Raw genomic sequence first — 18,057 nt, forward strand, 5'->3', positions numbered from 1 at the left:
AAACCTATTTATGAGAAGGAAATGTTAGCAATACTACATGCCCTATAACATTGGCAACCTTACCTAATGGGAAGACACTTCAAGGTAAAAACAGATCATGATAGTATTAAATACATTTTGGAACAAAGATTATCTTCAGAAGAGAAGAAAAAAGTGGGTCACAAAGATGTTGGGTTATGACTTTGAAATCATCTACAAAAAAGGGTAGAAATAAGTTGTTGCAGATGCACTCTCAAGAAAGGATGAGGATGTGGAAGCATTGGTTTGTGCCATTTCCATTATCTAACCTGATTGGATAACCGAAGCAAGGGATGAATAGAAGAATGACGAATAGGTGTGGACACTCATTCAAAAGTTGTAGCAAGATCCTAGTACATTTGATACATTTAGATGGAAAAATGATTCATTATGGTACAAAGATCTGTTATTTATTTGTAAGGATTCCCAACTTAGGCAAAAGATTCTATTGTAATTGCACACCTTCCCCTTAGAAGGGAACTTAGGATTTTTATAAACTTACCATAGGATCAAGAAGGAATTCTTTTGGGATGGCCTTAAATCTGATATTCAGAAGTTTGTAGTAGAATGTTTGGTTTTCCAACAAAATACATTTGAGACAATTAAGACCTTGGGTCTGTTACAACCTTTATTCATTCTAAGTCAGCGTTGGGAGGAGGTCTCAGTGGATTTTATCACAGGTTTACCCAAGTTTGAAGGAAAGAGTGTCATCATGGTGGTAGTTGATAGACTTACCAAGTATGCACACTTTTGTGCATTATCTCATCGTTTTAAAGCCAATATAGTTGCTACTGCATTTACGGAAACAATTCAAAAGCTAAATGGAAACCCAAATATTATTGTAAGTGACAGAGATCCCCTTTTCACTAGGAAATTTTGGACAAAATTATTTTCTTGTCTTGGTACTCAATTAGCTCATAGCTCATCTTATCATCCTCAATCTCATGCGAAAATTGAGATAGTGAACAAATGTTTTGAAGGATCTCTTCATTCCATCTAATAAACAAACACAATGGGTCAAGTGTTTACCTCTAGTTGAATGGTGGTATAAAACCTCCTTCCATACTGCAAAAAAAAATGACCCCATTTATGGAACTTTATGGATATCATCAACCATCCATCACATCATCTTTAAGAGAAAATTCTAAGGTTTAAGCAGTGGAAGAACACATCAAGCATCAACAACAATTTCTCAAACCCTTAAAGGATAACCTCACCCTGGCATAGAATCGAATGAATCAATAGGTATATCAACTTCGTAGTGAAATAATTTTTGATGTAGGCGAGGAGATATTTTTACAACTACAACCATACAAACAAATGTCCCTAAAGCAAGCTAAGAAGTATAATAAATTATCACCCAAGTATTATGGTCCTTACAAGATGCTAAAAAGGATTGGTACTATGGCATACAAATTGGAGTTGCCGACATCTTCTCGAGTACAACCAGTTTTCCATGTTTCAAGCTTAAAGAAGGTTATCGGTGAAAAGATCCCAGTTCAAACAGTGCTGCCAAAACTTGACAAACAAGGAAAAAACATATTTGATCCTTAAGTAGTCACAAAAACAAAAACTTGGCAACTACATAATTGATTAATTTGAGAGTATCTCATTCAGTGGAAGAACTTACTAATTGAAGGTTCAACATGGGAGGATGATAATTTTATACATAAGCATCTTGAACTACTCAAGCATTGAGGGTGTTAGGGTCTTATGATTTTTCATGACAAATGTATTTTCCTTATTCATTCATTTTTATTTTTTGAGAAGCAATTTAGCCTATGACTATTGTTGTTGTCATAGCTTCAAAGTTATTGTTTGGCATCATTGGAGTTGTGAAGGGTCTTAGTCAGTGGGAGTCATGTGGTCACACATGTTTATACAGTCAGTCAAAGTCAAAAGGGGTTATGTGTCAGTTGTTCATCAATCAGAACCATCCAAAATGAAGTTGTGTCAGTATAAAGTTCTGATAGTCATGAGGCCTAGTCATTAAATGTATTTTAAATTCTTATCCCCTATTCCTATCTACCCCATGTTTCCCTATTTCCCCATGACACCACTGCCACTTCCCTATACTCATCACATGTACAACCCTCATGTATAACATGCAACCCACCCCCCTCGCATTACCTAAGAGACATTATACTCCCAACATTTTAATGATTTCCCATGCTTTATGCTCATGCCAAATCAAGTGGAGTGCTCTAACTCATCAATTCAATTCGGCATTGAACTACAAGACAAAAGACAAGGGGTGATTCAAATTTTTATGCCACCTTATTCTCTTGCCACTGTACAGTCATGCAAACTCTGCCTAATCCAAGCACATAGAATGCCTATAGGATACCACAGATCGATTCCCAACTAGAAGTTGATGAGAAATTGAGGTCACACTCACTGTAGGAATCTGTTGTGCAAGCTCTGTTTTATTCATCCCTTGTCATAATAGTTTTTGACCACATGGAGGATAATTTTGGAAAACAAAAACAGGTTTTTCTTAATCACGGACCAGAGCGCAATAATCTCTTCCATATTTTGTACAGATGTAACGAGTAGGGAGATTTGATTGCATATTAAAATCCCATTTTCCAGACAACACAAATACTCTATTTATGCCATTGTTTTGCAAAGTATTTTTTGGGAAGCTAGGAAAGAATTTAGAGAAATTGAGAGAGGTTTATCTTCAAGTAACTATCGTATACAATAAAATCCTTCAATTTATACACAGGTGTTATTGTTTGGGAGATATGGCTCATTGAAAATATGTTATGCAAGCGCTATGCAGTCCATGCCCACACTACTACACGCATGGTGGAGGGAAGCCACCTATCAGTTTTTCAAGGGTATGGCATGGAGCACGTGTGGAATCCAACTCACCTCCTCAGCAACCCACCACATGCCAATTTCAGAAGCCCAAAGTTTTGGATGCTACAGAGCCTTTTGCACACTTAGAAAGCAACTTTGTGCTTTTTACTATTTTACTTCATGTTGATCATGTTCGAAGATATGTTGGTTTTATTTAGAAAAAGTTTGTTTTTAGAGATTAAAAACACTTTTATGTTTTATGCTTTTGTGGAAAAGTATTTGGAAAAATAATGGTTTTCCTGTTCTCAGTTTTGAGATCGATCCTTTGTTGGATTGAATGTCCATTGAATCTAGACATGATGTTATCCTATGTATGAACTATATATTTGGTTAATGAGTATGGAAAAGGTTGTTGATGGTTTCATTATTGTTGGGGAAACTATTGCAATTTTTTGTTGTGATCTGTGTTAATGCATGTGCTTGAATGTTGAAGAGATTCCAGTGGATTTACAGAGATACTTATGGTATGGATGTTTCAGATATTGTTTCTTCTTAGTTATATATTATCCTTGTTGTGTTATCTTATTAAACTGATTTGAAGGTGTATGGAACAATTACACTTGAATTCATTTCATATGCTCATGTCTATTTGTGCCAAATATTTCAACTTTTAAATGGAATATGTGTCCCTTTGATAGTTTTGTGTTTCCTTCTTTATAGTCATTTATCTAAGTTGCAGTAATGAACTGTTAGTTATTCTGCTATTTCTAATGATTGTCTTGATATCCCATCTTCACTATACTAAAATTTGTCGTTCAATCCGAAAGCCATATTAATTGAACCTTTGTACATGAAATTGGTTGGAGATACATCAGCATGTTGGACCAGGAAGGTTATGATCACATCACTAGTTTTTTCATAGAACCTTCTACTACCCCCATACCAAAAGTCAAACATTTTCAGAGCTAGTCTCTGTCAAAAAATCATGTTCAAATGTTTTATCTCTGAGTCTGCTCAGTGAGGGAGCCCCCTTAGGTTGAAGAAGACCAATCATTCAACCAAACGAGGTTTGTGGTTACCTCTAGGTTCATCTCCTCAGCCTAGAGGAGTTACAGAGTGCTAAGAGAGGAAAACACTTTTTTGAAGAAGAGGGGCATGTTAGGTCCCTATAATAAAACTATATCCCCCTTATTGTTATTGTTAGTGTATCCCAATATTGTTATTGTTGTGCCCTTACATTATTATTGTTATGTAGGCTCTGATTATATTATGGCGCCTTAGACTCCTATATATACCAAGGAGGTCCTATCATTTGTATCATCCAAGATTTTTTCTTTTATGTGATGTAAAGGAGGTTTCCCCCTCTAAGATGCTATTTTTAAAGTTTTTGATCTATCTTTGCTTTTGTTTTGTGAGTTGGCTGCATAAGATTGAACATTATCAACTTGTGAGGTGGATGGGTAAAGATTTTCACTGGAGCCATATGGTGTTGGTGCTCCATTCATGCTTAAACACATATTTATTTAATTTAATTGGGTGGGCATGCCTTTTATCCTTTCATTTTTGTGTTGTAACTAATGCAATAAGCTATGTCATTGATGTGGCACAAATCAATGTATTTGTGCCATGTTAGAAGAACTTTATTAACTTTGGTGCATTAATAACTTACGAGGTTTTTAAGTATGGCTTACCATCATGATTGTGCAATGTTGATTCTCTAGTCATGTTTGCATGCATCGTATAATACCTATGGTGCGTGATACTATCACTGATGCACCTTTACTAGACCATAGCAATGACACCTCACAATTTTAGTGGCAAGTTGTGCTCAATTTCCATTTGTAATCATTATAACACATTAATGGTATTAAAGAATGTTATTGGTGTGGGACATCTTTGTGTAATTATGTCATGCTAGTAATACACAATATTATCTTTAGTGCACTATAATCAAGAAAGGTAGGTGGTCATGGCTTACCACGAGTGCGCCAAGAGGATGATGGTGCACTAATGGTCCCCTAACAAAAACAATGCACCATAATGATTTATGAATAACACGATAATAAATATCAATTATATTTTACCAAGTTTTTGTGATAATGATATATCAATCATCTTCATGGATGGATTGCACCAACATTTATAGCTCAACCAGGGGCATTTTCAATTTTCCTTTGAAGATGGAAGTATTTCCAGGAAGTGTTATACCTTACCGCTTCGATGTTTCCAAATACTTTAGTTGTTTTTTGTGGAATGAAATGAAGATTTTTCCGTTGTAAAGGCATCCAAACTATATTTTCCAATCTAGGCAGAATTATCATGGCCTCCTTTTCAATTTTATCATTTTATAAAGGAAGCTTTTCCTCAATTGCAATTTTCATATACCATGCATTGAATTAGTTCTCTACTAAATTCCCTAATAAGAGGGTTTGTCTTAGGGTTGATATTTCGTAACATATATAAAATAAAATTGATATTCATCAAGACTTGATGAAGTTATCTAAAGGCTAGTATGCTACATCAGTCTCCATATGGACTACTTTAGGTGCCAAATTCCCCACAATAAAATAAAGATTATTTATTTTTGGTGATATTTGTGATACTTGCATGCATAATCAATGGAAAAACAAGTTAGGACCCCTAGGTATCACCACATGCAAACAATCAAATATGGACTAAGTTGTTAGAAAAGGGCATTCCCATAAAACAAAATAATCATGACCTACTCCTTAGGCTTAGGAAAGTGTCACAATGGGAAAGAAAACTTGCTATATTTGCGGAGGTTAAAGACCCACCTTTGAGTTGCTAAACCAATACTCTACAAGGATGTGGGGGTCTCTATACTCAGTCTTATCCCCCACAATCAGATGGTTCTCAAGTAAATGGTAGGAACTAGATCCCCACATGATATTATTTCATCTTGGAGATATCATGGTCTAGCTTGGGGGTAGAATCCTTAGCTAATGCTTATTAGTGGCCTGTAAATCCCTCTTCAATAGTATATTTTGTGGACTTTCCTTTAACTACATATAAGTTTCCATGCTTGTATATCTATGGAATGCTTTCTATTTTTAATACATTAATGGATTCAAATTATCTCTTTTCATGCCAATTCTATTGATATTTGCATGTGCATATGAATTAGGAACCATATTATTGTTAGAGATAGAAAATGACCTCAACATTAGTTAATTAACAAATAAATTTCAAATTGAGTGTTATAATGATCAAGGGGGGAATCAAAGTGCATTACATATTAGTATCATAAGTTGGATTACAACATTGGGATGTAATGTGTAGAAAATGTTAATTTATGATCAAATTTACAATTGCATAAGACATCCAACTATTTGAAAAAAAACCTTAGGGAAAAATTGTTATTTTTCCAATCCAAATGCATATAATGATGAGCTAATTGCTAACATTTAGGGGTTATATCAAAATTAAGGATATGGGAAAACTATGAAAGTGATTTCCATATGAACGCATGAGGCTAGAGTTCATGGCCTATAAACTTTTAATAGGTCAATGGTGTTCATTCCTTAAAATACTGAGGTTTGCACATGGATTTTAACCTGTGAATAATTTCTATGTGGTGGTGGGAAAGCTAGCATTTTAGAAAGAAATTTGGTCTACATAATTCAACGGTATAAAAATTTGTTTCCCCTATGTGAAAGTCATGTGGAAGGAGCATGCTTTAAGATTATTGTTAAATTGAGACCATTTCCTTATAAATTTTCAAGTGGATCTTCAAATGTTCAATGCTCCAATCTAGTGGAAGAAGTATAATGTCCTTAGGTTTAGAAAGAGGAATGGTGGCCCAAAGTTTAGAAGGGATCTAATGGCATTAGTTTGAAAAGGCATTGACCCTTAATTATGTAAATGACCCAATGGAACAATATGTAAAAAGTGGTTGTTGTTAAAAGTCTGAATGAAGGTTGATTACATGATATTGGTTGAAATTAATGAGTAATTAGCTTCATTCTTTTGACATTTTTGACCAATTTCCAAATACAACAATTCCTTGTAATTAGTTTTCAATTGCTAGCAATCAATCTCAATTTATTTAAATTGGTTCCCACATGTCGCTATTCATCCTTCATTTCTCAAAATTTAAGCTCAATTGATGAAATTTCATTGAAATTTATGTGAAATAGACTCAAATTATAAGATATAGGTTTGCAAAATTGATTTACTTTTAATTGAACACTTAATTTTAATAGTGAATGTTGTATATTTTCCTTTTTTGGTTCAATTTGGACTAATTGAAACTCAAAATAAATTTTTAATGCATTATTCATGAGTATTGGTATTTTATTGTAGGATCATTTTATTTGCAAATTTATTTAGGCATCCAAGAACATGACTACATGAGATATGGGATTGCTCACACTTGTTGAAATATTAGAAAAAAGGGACAACATAATTGGAATGTTAGCTACAAAATTCAATAAATTTTTAATCATCAACTCATCTTCTCAATGAGCCAAGTGTGAGGTCCTAATCTATGATTCATCCCAAATCCCAGAAAAATATAAACTTTGATTTTGCAATTTGAAGTTAATGAGATTTGCTAACTTTTATTGATTGTAGAATGTATTGTAGATCATAACCCCATCGATACATTCAAGGAACTTTTAGAAACCCTCACTTTGGCATTATGTCCATTAAATTACAAGAAGGATATGAACATTAAGTGGCTTATATCACATCAATGGTTCAACATGTCTATTCAAGAATACATTAATTATCTCAATGGGCTACATATTATCCTCAATGTCTCTGATCCAAGTAAGCAATTGATACTTGAATTTAAAATTGGATTGCAAGAACCATTATATTGAAATCTCAAGTTTGTAGAGACCACCACTCTTGAAAATTCTATCTATATCACTCAATTGGATGAAGAAAATATTTCATATAGTCATAAATTCTAGAAACATGCATCATGCATCATTTTTTAGTTGGAGTAGAAGCACTTTTTCAAAATATAGACATCACGTAAACACAAGTAATAACCCTTCTTCATCTAAATATTCTTCCTCTTCTTGTTCTTGTCCTTTCTTCTTACAATACCTACAAAATTTTCCACTTTTCCTAGCATCAACGTGACAAAATTCAATGCTTCAAATTAAAGAAGAAAACTTTCACTACAAGAAAAAAAGACATTGGTGAGGGTTGAAAAATGTCACTGTAAACTTATTGGTGATGGACAAAAGAGCATTCACTAAAAAGTGAAGGTCGCTAAAGGTAAAATCATTGAAAATTATGAAAATAATTAATAATAAAATCATTAAAAATTATGGAAATTATTAATACTTGAATAGAAACTCATAGGATATGGAAAATTTTAATGGTTAAAAGTAAAATTATATAAATAATGAGAAATTATCTTTAACATTAAAAATTATATATTGTAAAATTAAAAAGTTAATTCATTTTAATAAATCATATTGTACTGATTACAATAACTATATACATGTATATTAATTATTAAAAATAAAACTATTGAAAATTATGGAAATTATTAATAATGGAATGGAAACGCATAGAAATGGGGAAACTTTTAATGGTTAAAGGTAGAATTATATAAATAATGGGAAATTATTTTTAACATTAAAAATTATATATATTGTAAGATTAAAAAGTTTATAGTGTAAAATTAAAAAGTTTATAATGAAATAAAATTCTAAGGTACTAGAAAATTGGAGATTAAATATTATTTATGTAGTTTATTGGGTATTGGATAATTTTATGTTTTTTGTTTTTTGTTTTTTTTGTTTGTTTTATGAAATGTGTTTAATTTTTTTTGGTTATTTATTTTCATATTTGTGAGTTTTGGTGTAATGACAAATATGATTCCAACAAGTGATATTAGAGTTAAAGGTAAGTTTGAAACACTTATAGCTCTTTTGGGGAGGGAGATTGTTGGGTATTGGATTCAACTCTAGCTAACACCTAAGTTTCATGATTCCAACAAGTACTACCAGAGCACAATCATGATTCCAACAAGTGATATAAGAGCCAAAAGTTTTAAGTTCACAACATATACTTAAGTTATCCACTAACCTTGGTTCAGAGGACAATCATGATTCCAACAAGTGCTATCAGAGCCAAAGATCTTAAGTTCAAAACATATACTTAAGTTATGCACTAACTTTGGTGATCCGGTCTATCTCACAACATATGCTTAAGTTATCCATTAGCTTTGGTGATGCATCCGTTTACTAACACCTTTGATGCAATGATAATCCTGCTTCCAACATATCTATCTATCTATTCCATTGATATTAATCTAATTTAGATCTAAATTATAGAATTTTATAATTTAATAACTTGATTTTTTTTTAATATATTTTCAAATAAAATCGTAAAAAAAATAAAAGTAAACTATTAAAATATTGTTAATCATTATAAATAAATAAATATATATATATATATATATATATATATATATATATACTAACAATGCAATCCAATAAAAAAAGCATTTTCAAAGTGAACGTGAATCACAATATACAGTTGTATATTAAGAGATTTGATCCAAATTATTTTTTATTTTTATTTTATTTTATTTTTGACCAAATAAAAATGTTAAACATAGTGCTATTTTTATTTTTATTAATAAATATAACTATCACTTTTTTAATTAATAAATATCACTATTACTTTTATCTTTTACTTTTACTTTTATTTTTATTTTTATTTTTATTTTATTTTATCTTATCTTATCTAACCATTCTTTCTTATTTTTTAAAGTAAAAATCTAATTTTCAGCACATTCAATATAGTTATGAGTGGTAGAGTAATTAGACCGTGGAGTTCATAAGAACTTAAAAATATATATAATTAGAGCTAATTGAATGAAGTGATTTTTTCAGATGGGAGTGTGTTTTATTTGGCAAAATTTGTTTAACACTGGTTCATAGGCTCTAACCTTCTATTGAGTTTGAGTTTCATAATTTGTTATTAGATTTAAATCAATTAATTTGTTTAAATTGATTACTAGGTAATAAAATAAATTGTGGATATTTATAAAGGTTTTTGGTGAAAAAAATAAACCATCTAAACTTATTACAATATTAATATATTGTATTTACTTTAATATAGAAGTTGTAATAAACCATCTAAACTTATTACAATGTTAATGTATTCTATTTTCTTTAGACCAGAAGTTGTAATAATGGGTATAGTTATTTAACAGAGCTTGATTAAAACTTAGACCTGGCTTTAATTACAACTTGTTCTCTGATGCCAATGTTATGATTTGATCCTAATTTAATGTGATTGAAACTATTTGAATCTATTACTACGTATATTTTTACAATAAAATGTTTGGGGTAATATTTTTACAATAAAATGTTTGGAGTCCCCAATAGAATTTTTTTTTGGGCCAAATTTATTTAAATCTAACTTTGCATCGTCACTCACTTTGGTTGTAAAGCTTGGATGAATGATTCACAATTTGGGGACTCGTCATATCTCACAATCAAAAAAAACCAAGGCTATGTTATAGCACTTTTCACTCAAATATTTTTCACTCAAATATACTACTCTATGGAATTTCTGGCATTTATGGTTAGCAAAAATCAGATTCAAGCAACAGAAGTTATAACTACTTTCCTTTTCCAAACTATGCTTAGCTTTCTTATAGAGTGATGCTCCCATGAGGAAATGAGCCCATCATCCATGTTGAAGATAACACATAGAATGCTAAAACGTCATAACCTAGAATTTCCATATGTTTATCCCCAAAAGGCACATGAAAGCAGGAGCTTGCAAAACTGGTACTTGGCACATGGAAGAGGAAGTTGTGACTAATACTAATTATTTGTGATTGAAAGACTTTGCCAAAAAAACAATGCTATATGGATAGATGCAACGGAAGCTCTACATGATGCTGCACCGCAATTTGTTGGAGTTGCCGTGATCGGAATAGATACTGAGTTGGTAGTAAAAGTTGGAAAAGGACGAGGTCAAGGAAATTTTTATTTTGCATTGAGCTTGAATTCATAAACTCTTTTAGAATTCTAAGAACACTGGATAAATATTATAATTTATTTATCTTTTAATGAAATATTATAGGATAATTTTTTTTGAAATGTTAGTTTCTTTTTGCATTAAAAAAAAAAAAAAAAAAAATTAGCATGAAATCAAAATAAATTAAATGAATTCACATCTAATTATAAGATCATCTTTTAAGACTGCATGAGAATAGTTAATGATGAGTAAACCCAAGTAGGAAAAGAATAGTTAATGATGAGTAAACCCAAGTAGGAAAAGGCGGATCATAAAAGACGATTCAATTTGCAATTACTGGGGAAAGATAATGATTAGTAAACCTAAGTAGCAAAAGGATGGATCATAAAGGATGATTCAATTTGCAATCACTCGAGCCTCTTTGATCAACAAGAATAAAATTTTCACATGCCTAATGCCTTTTATTAAACTATAATTTCAATAAATAAATATAGCATGTAATCATGAGCTCAATAAATATAGAGAGAAAAAATTGAATATTATTTTCTATTATTAAAAAATATGAATATTCATTTTTATTGTTAAAAAATTAATAATTACAAAAAAATTTGAAATCATTTTTGCGTGATTTGGGTAAGTTTGACTGGATCAAATTATTGGTAGTTTTTGAGATTCAAATTTATCGCAAACAACAATATCTTTAGACAACACTACTTCTCTAGATTTTGTGATCTAACAACTTTATCAAAATTACTACAGGAATTGTGAAGTAAAAGTTGTTATATGTGTTGATCAAAGTGGTAGACGACATGAAACAAGAAGTGGAATATATGCATATGACCGCTGGAATGTTTTTTTTCTTTTTTTCAATTTAGACATGAGCTTAGAAGAGTGAACATGGCCACATGGGATAAATGGCCAGTAGGTGTCACGGATTTCCCATCATATTTTTTCAGTTTAGACATGAGCTTAGAAGAGTGAACATGGCCAAATGAGATAAATGGCCAGCAAGTGTCACGGATTTCCCATCATAAAAGAGGTCTGAGGGCTAGGTAGGGTTTGAAACACGGAACAAACTTGGGATAGAAAGTAAAACATTTTTAGAGATAAAGGCAGAAACAAAAAAAAATTACAGAAATTTCACACAAAACACACTAATCACAAGGGAAAAAAAGGGAGAAAACCATGATATAAACAACGCAACATAGGTTATTCAATAAATAATGAATGGCTAGGGAGTTGAAGGGACTACTAGTGGCATGCAAGAAGATACGTGGAGAACGGTTGGGATTCAGCAAGGATAAAAAGGAGTTGTCAAGGTATGACGGTAGGCTCTAGACATGACGTTTGCTGCGGAGATACGCCGTTCCTGGCAGATGCAAACAGGAAAAGGCCAATAGGGAGGCCTAGCTACGACCGTCACGGATGAGCACTATCCTCGACAGCATATACCCGATCTGATCGAGTTGTATGATTGCGTAATGAAAAAGGAATTTAGGTCCAAGTCCCCTATCGATTCTGGATTAAAAACGTGCATCCCTAGATTAGATTTGATTTTATGGTAATCGAATTTGATTTCGTGGCCAGTGGTATTTTTGCTAATACTTGAAATGTGGGCGGGATTTCCAGATATTGAGCTTCTGGATATTGATGGAAATGTTGTCGGTATTAAGAAACGCGTACCGCTACAGTTTCTACGCGTCACGGGCCACGGCCAAGTTGGCAGAAAACGATACAAATCAGATCATGTGTCTACCTGGTTGGCACCCAGTAACACGCACACAGTCAACATAGCTGGTTGTTTTATGTCGGCGCCACATGTTCACATTCCAACTCCCATCACGCCTCTCTTCTATAACAATGTCCATTGGCATCGCCTGTTTGTGAAAGAAATCAATCAAGGGAGAAACAGGAGAAAATCCGTAGTTTTATCAACGGAGAGTATGACTTTAGTACTGCTGCTCGCGATGGCGTCGGTGTTGGTGTTTTCCGTGCAGCTTCTTTTCTACAAGCTGCGCGAATTGAATACCAGTGGCGAGGGCAAGGAAGCGATGTTGGAATACGGACCCAACCGGTATACTCTTGTGGGATCGCTGTTTTCGTTGTGGAAGAATCGCGGGAGGCACATTGAATGGACTGCCGAAATGCTGGCAGAGTCCCCCACGCAGACCATCGTGTTGCAGCGTCTCGGGGGAATTCGGACGGTGTTGACGGCGAATCCTGAAAACGTGGAGCACATTTTGAAGACGCGGTTCGACAATTATCCCAAGGGAAACCCGTTTACTTCCATTCTCCACGATCTTCTTGGGAACGGGATCTTCAATGCCGACGGCGACACCTGGAAGCTGCAGCGGAAGGTCGCCAGCTACGAGTTCAAATCCCGCTCTCTCCGCAATTTCGTTGTCAAAGTCGTCGAAGAAGTCACGGATCGACTCCTGCCGGTGCTGCACAACGCCAGCGATACGGGTCGCAGCTTGGATTTGCAGGACATTCTGCAGCGATTTGCGTTCGATACAATCTGCAAAGTTGCCTTCGGGGTGGATCCTGCGTGGCTGGACGCGCGTTTTGATGAGTCGGAGCTGGCAGGAGCGCTCGACGTGGCAGCAATGCTTAGTGCTGGGAGGTCATCGACACCAGTCCAGTTGGTGTGGAAGATTAAGAGGCTGCTCAACATCGGCTCCGAGAAGCGCCTCTCCGAAGCCGTTGCGGTGGTGCACGGGTTCGCCATGGAAGTTATCCGCCGTCGGAGAAGTGAGATTAGCAATGGCGGCGGTACGGCCGACGATTCCAGGAGGGAACAAACCGACCTGCTTTCTAGATTCATGGCGCTCAGCAGTACGAAGAGCAACAGTACCTGCAAAGGGCATGGAAATGATATGCCGGCCGTCGCCATGGGTGTCGAACGCGAGGACTGTTGTTCAGACGAATTTCTGCGAGATATGATCATCAGCTTCATTTTGGCAGGCAGGGACACCACATCGTCCGCATTAACATGGTTTTTCTGGCTCCTATCCTCTCATCCCCACGTAGAGGAAAGCATTTACAAAGAGATAGCGCATCTCATCGCCGCAAGAAGATCGCAAGATAAAGATTCCGTTTCTTCTAATGGCGTTCTATTTTCTTACGACGAGCTGCAGAGCATGAATTACCTGCACGCTTCAATCTGCGAATCAATGAGACTTTATCCGCCGGTTCTCTTCGACTCCAAGCACGCCCTGCACGACGACGTTCTGCCCGACGGGACTTTTGTGGGCAAAGGCACTCGGGTAACTTACCACCCCTACGCCATGGGTCGAATGAACGCCATCTGGGGCGCGGACTGTCTCCAATTCAAGCCGGAGAGGTGGGTGAATAAGGACGGCCATTTCGTCCCGCAGAGCCCCTTCAAGTTCGCAGTCTTTCAAGGCGGAGTTCGCATTTGTCTGGGCAAAGAAATGGCTTTCATTCAGATGAAGTTTGTTGCGGCCACTTTGATTTCCATGTTCAGATTGCGGCCGCCCGTTGATTCGCGTCGGAAAACTCCAAAGCTCGTTCACTGCCTGACTGCGCGCATGAAGGGTGGTTTTCCCGTTGTAGTTCAAAGGAGGACGACAACGCCGTTCCAACGCCCATCAGAATCTGATTCAGATATCAAGTTTTAACCAAGTTTGATTAATTGAATTATCAATTAAGTTGTCATGCTTTTGTCTCCTGCTTTTATTGAAAGGACAAAGGCACAGACCCTTCTAACCAATATCTGCCTGGCATATGCATCCCAATCAAACTGAGCTCTTACAAGTGGGCCAACATCACATGTGATGGTACGGACTGTCGTTGGCAGCTTTCTGCCTTGAAATTCTCAAACAAGTTATGCACAGATATAGATATATCGGAATGCCATAATATGTTCCTGGTTGAAAAGAAAAATGTTGGAAATGTGCGTAGATATGTCTTCTTATAGCTAATAAACAAAATGTATCATGCACCCCTGAAATGAAACTTTTGAGGCCTTTTGCGTTCACAGTATGTAATCCGAAAAAGTTGTCACCTCACAGAAATTCTGATGGCACTAGGATCTTTCAATGTTATATGATATAACAGAAGTAACCTACGAGTTCAGATACCCGGAATCCCGCTAACGCCTCTCTCAATGATCTTCGCCACGAATCTCTTTATTCAGCTTTTTAAGCTGGTTTGAAATCACAGAAATAATATGATGCCAGCTTATCTTCTTTGTTGTTTGAAACTATTAAATTAACTGAAATGACATCAAATTCCAATGCCACATTTCATAATTAATGTTTCATATTCTCCCTTGGATGAAGAATATTTACTCGGCTTGCAATCTCAATTATTTATTTTATTTTATTGAAAATAAAAATTCCTTTAATATAAATTACACTTTTTATATAAATATATTAATATAAAAATTCACAAAATTATATTAAAAATTATAATTGAAATAAGCAGAAGGAAAAAATCAATTTTAAAAAATTTCATGTTATTATTAATTTATGTATTTTCCTTACGAATGGACTCATTGGTATTCAAAAGCTTTGACAAGATTTGTGATTGCAAATGATATTTATAGACTTTGACACGATTGTTTCAAAAAGTGTTTATCTTTCATTTTACATTAACAAATAGTTTTGATCATATCCCTCAATGATCATCAACCAAATTATCATGGTTGAATAAGTTACACTCATCCTTTAAGCCTATGGATAACCTACATTTCACTTTACATTAACAATTAGTTTTGATTATATCCATCAATGATCATCAACGAAGTTATCATGATTGAATAACGTACATTCATCCTTTAAGCCTATGGATAACTTGCGCCTACATTTCACTTTACATTAACAATTAGCTTTGATCATATCCATCAATGATCATCAACGAAGTTATCATGATTGAATAACTTACATTCATTCTTTAAGCCTATGGATAACCTGCACCTACATTTCACTTTACATTAACAATTAGCTTTGATCATATCCATCAATGATCATCAACGAAGTTATCATGATTGAATAACTTACATTCATTCTTTAAGCCTATGGATAACCTGCACCTACATTTCACTTTACATTAACAATTAGCTTTGATCATATCCATCAATGATCATCAACGAAGTTATCATGATTGAATAACTTACATTCATCCTTTAAGCCTATGGATAACTTGCACCTACATTTCACTTCACATTAACAATTAGCTTTGATCATATCCATCAATGATCATCAATGAAGTTATTATGATTGAATAATTTACATTCATCCTTTAAGCCTATGGATAACCTGCATCTTTCCATTTCCGCGATCAATTCATATATAATAATGAAAGAAATTGGATTTCCCTTCCTAACACGAACCCATACCTTTATTTTTAAATCTTTATTTTTCTCATTTGAACTTATTATTCTCATAATCCCAAATCAAATTTATATTTTAGAGTAATAATCTTCTAAATCCACATCTAAACGCATACCAATCATTGAAATATTTTGTATTTAACTTCGGGATATTACAATTATATTAAAAGTATTAAGGTAGTTGATATAAGCCAAAGGTAACATTTGTATTTATCATTAATAAATATACTATTTGTATCTACCAAAAAAAACCGCTATTATAATAAAAATATTATTATTATTATTTTTGTTAATAAAAATGATTTTTTTAATAATTAATAATTATTATTTTTATAATGATTATTAATAATAATTTATTGTTATTTTTATAATAATAATTATTGTATTAAATGTTATTTATAATTATTTCATTTAAAATTATGTAATATAAATATGAACCTTAGTAATATGAACCCTTAGATTCATAAACTGAACCTACGAAAATAATAGACTCAAGGGGTTAATACTAAAAACCCAAGGGATTATTACTAAAAACCTTAGGGTTTATATTCCCTTTTGTTTATATAATAATCCATTGGGATTATGAATCAAAGGCAATAATATTAACCTAAAGGATTAATACTAAAAACCCAAGGAATTATCAACCCAAGGGAATAATATTAAACCCTAAGGATTAATATTATAAACCCAAGGTATATAAACCCTAAGAGAAATATTATAAACCCTAAAATAAACATGGTTGACCATGGTTGATTTTCATTTTGAAACAATGGGATTAATATTAAAACATGTTAGACAATGATTTACCATGGTTGTCCATGGTTGACCTTAAGGAATAATAAACCCTATGGGTTAATACTAAAAACCTAAAGAACTATAAACCTAAGGGAATAAAATTAAACCCTAGGAATATGAACCCTTAGATCAATAAATCCTAGGGATTAATATTAAAACATGGTAGACAATGGTTAACCATAGTTGACCATGGTTGATATTATAAACCGAAGGGAATAGTAAACCCTAGGGATCAATACTAAAAAACAAAAGGACTATAAACCTAAGGGAATAAAACTAAACCCTAGGAATATGAACCTTTAGATCAATAAACCCAAGGGATTGATATTGTAAACCCAAGGTATATAAACCCTAAGATAAATATTATAAACACTAAAATAAACATGGTTTAGCATGGTTGAACATGGTTAATTTCCATATTGAGATAATCCATGTCATAATGTGACGTTGGACCATGGTTGACCATGATTGACCATGATTGATTTTTATATCGAGACAATCTTTGGCACAACGTGACGTTGGCCTATGGTTGACCATGGTTGGCTACAGTTAACACTGGTTGGCTATGGTTGACCATAATTAATATTATAAACCAAAGTGAATAATAAACCCAAGGGATTGATATTATAAACCTAAGGGATTAATACTAAAACCCCAAGGGATTATGAACCCAAGGGACAAATACTATAAACCCAAGGTATATAAACCCTAAGATGAATATTATAAACACTAAAATAAATATGCTTGAACATGATCGATTTCCATATTGATACAATCCTTATCACAATGTAACATTAGATCATGGTTGATTTACATATCGAGAAAATATTTCTCAAAATGCGACATTGGACCATGGTTTACCATGGTTGACTTTCATATCGAGACAATACTTGTCACAATGCGACATCCGACGTTGGTTGACCATGATTGTCCATGATTTTCATATGGAGACAATTTTTTCACAGTGCGACATTTGACCACGGTTTGCCATGGTTCACCATGGCTAACTATGATTAACCATGATTGATATTATAAACCTAATTGAATAATAAACCCAAGGGATCAATATTATAAACCAAAGGGAATAATAAACCCAAGGGATT

General features: G+C 33.7%; 1 pseudogene; it reads left to right on the forward strand.

The window, feature by feature from the left end:
- The first annotated feature begins 12,685 nt into the window (after positions 1–12,685).
- On the forward strand, positions 12,686–14,877 carry LOC149265644 (cytochrome P450 94B1 pseudogene; annotated as a pseudogene).
- The last annotated feature ends 3,180 nt before the right edge of the window (positions 14,878–18,057 follow it).

Source organism: Pinus tabuliformis, chromosome 6 (genome assembly GCF_031772625.1).
Source record: "Pinus tabuliformis cultivar Carrire ecotype Pingquan chromosome 6, CPIR1, whole genome shotgun sequence".
In the NCBI taxonomy this organism is placed as follows: Eukaryota; Viridiplantae; Streptophyta; class Pinopsida; order Pinales; family Pinaceae; genus Pinus; species Pinus tabuliformis.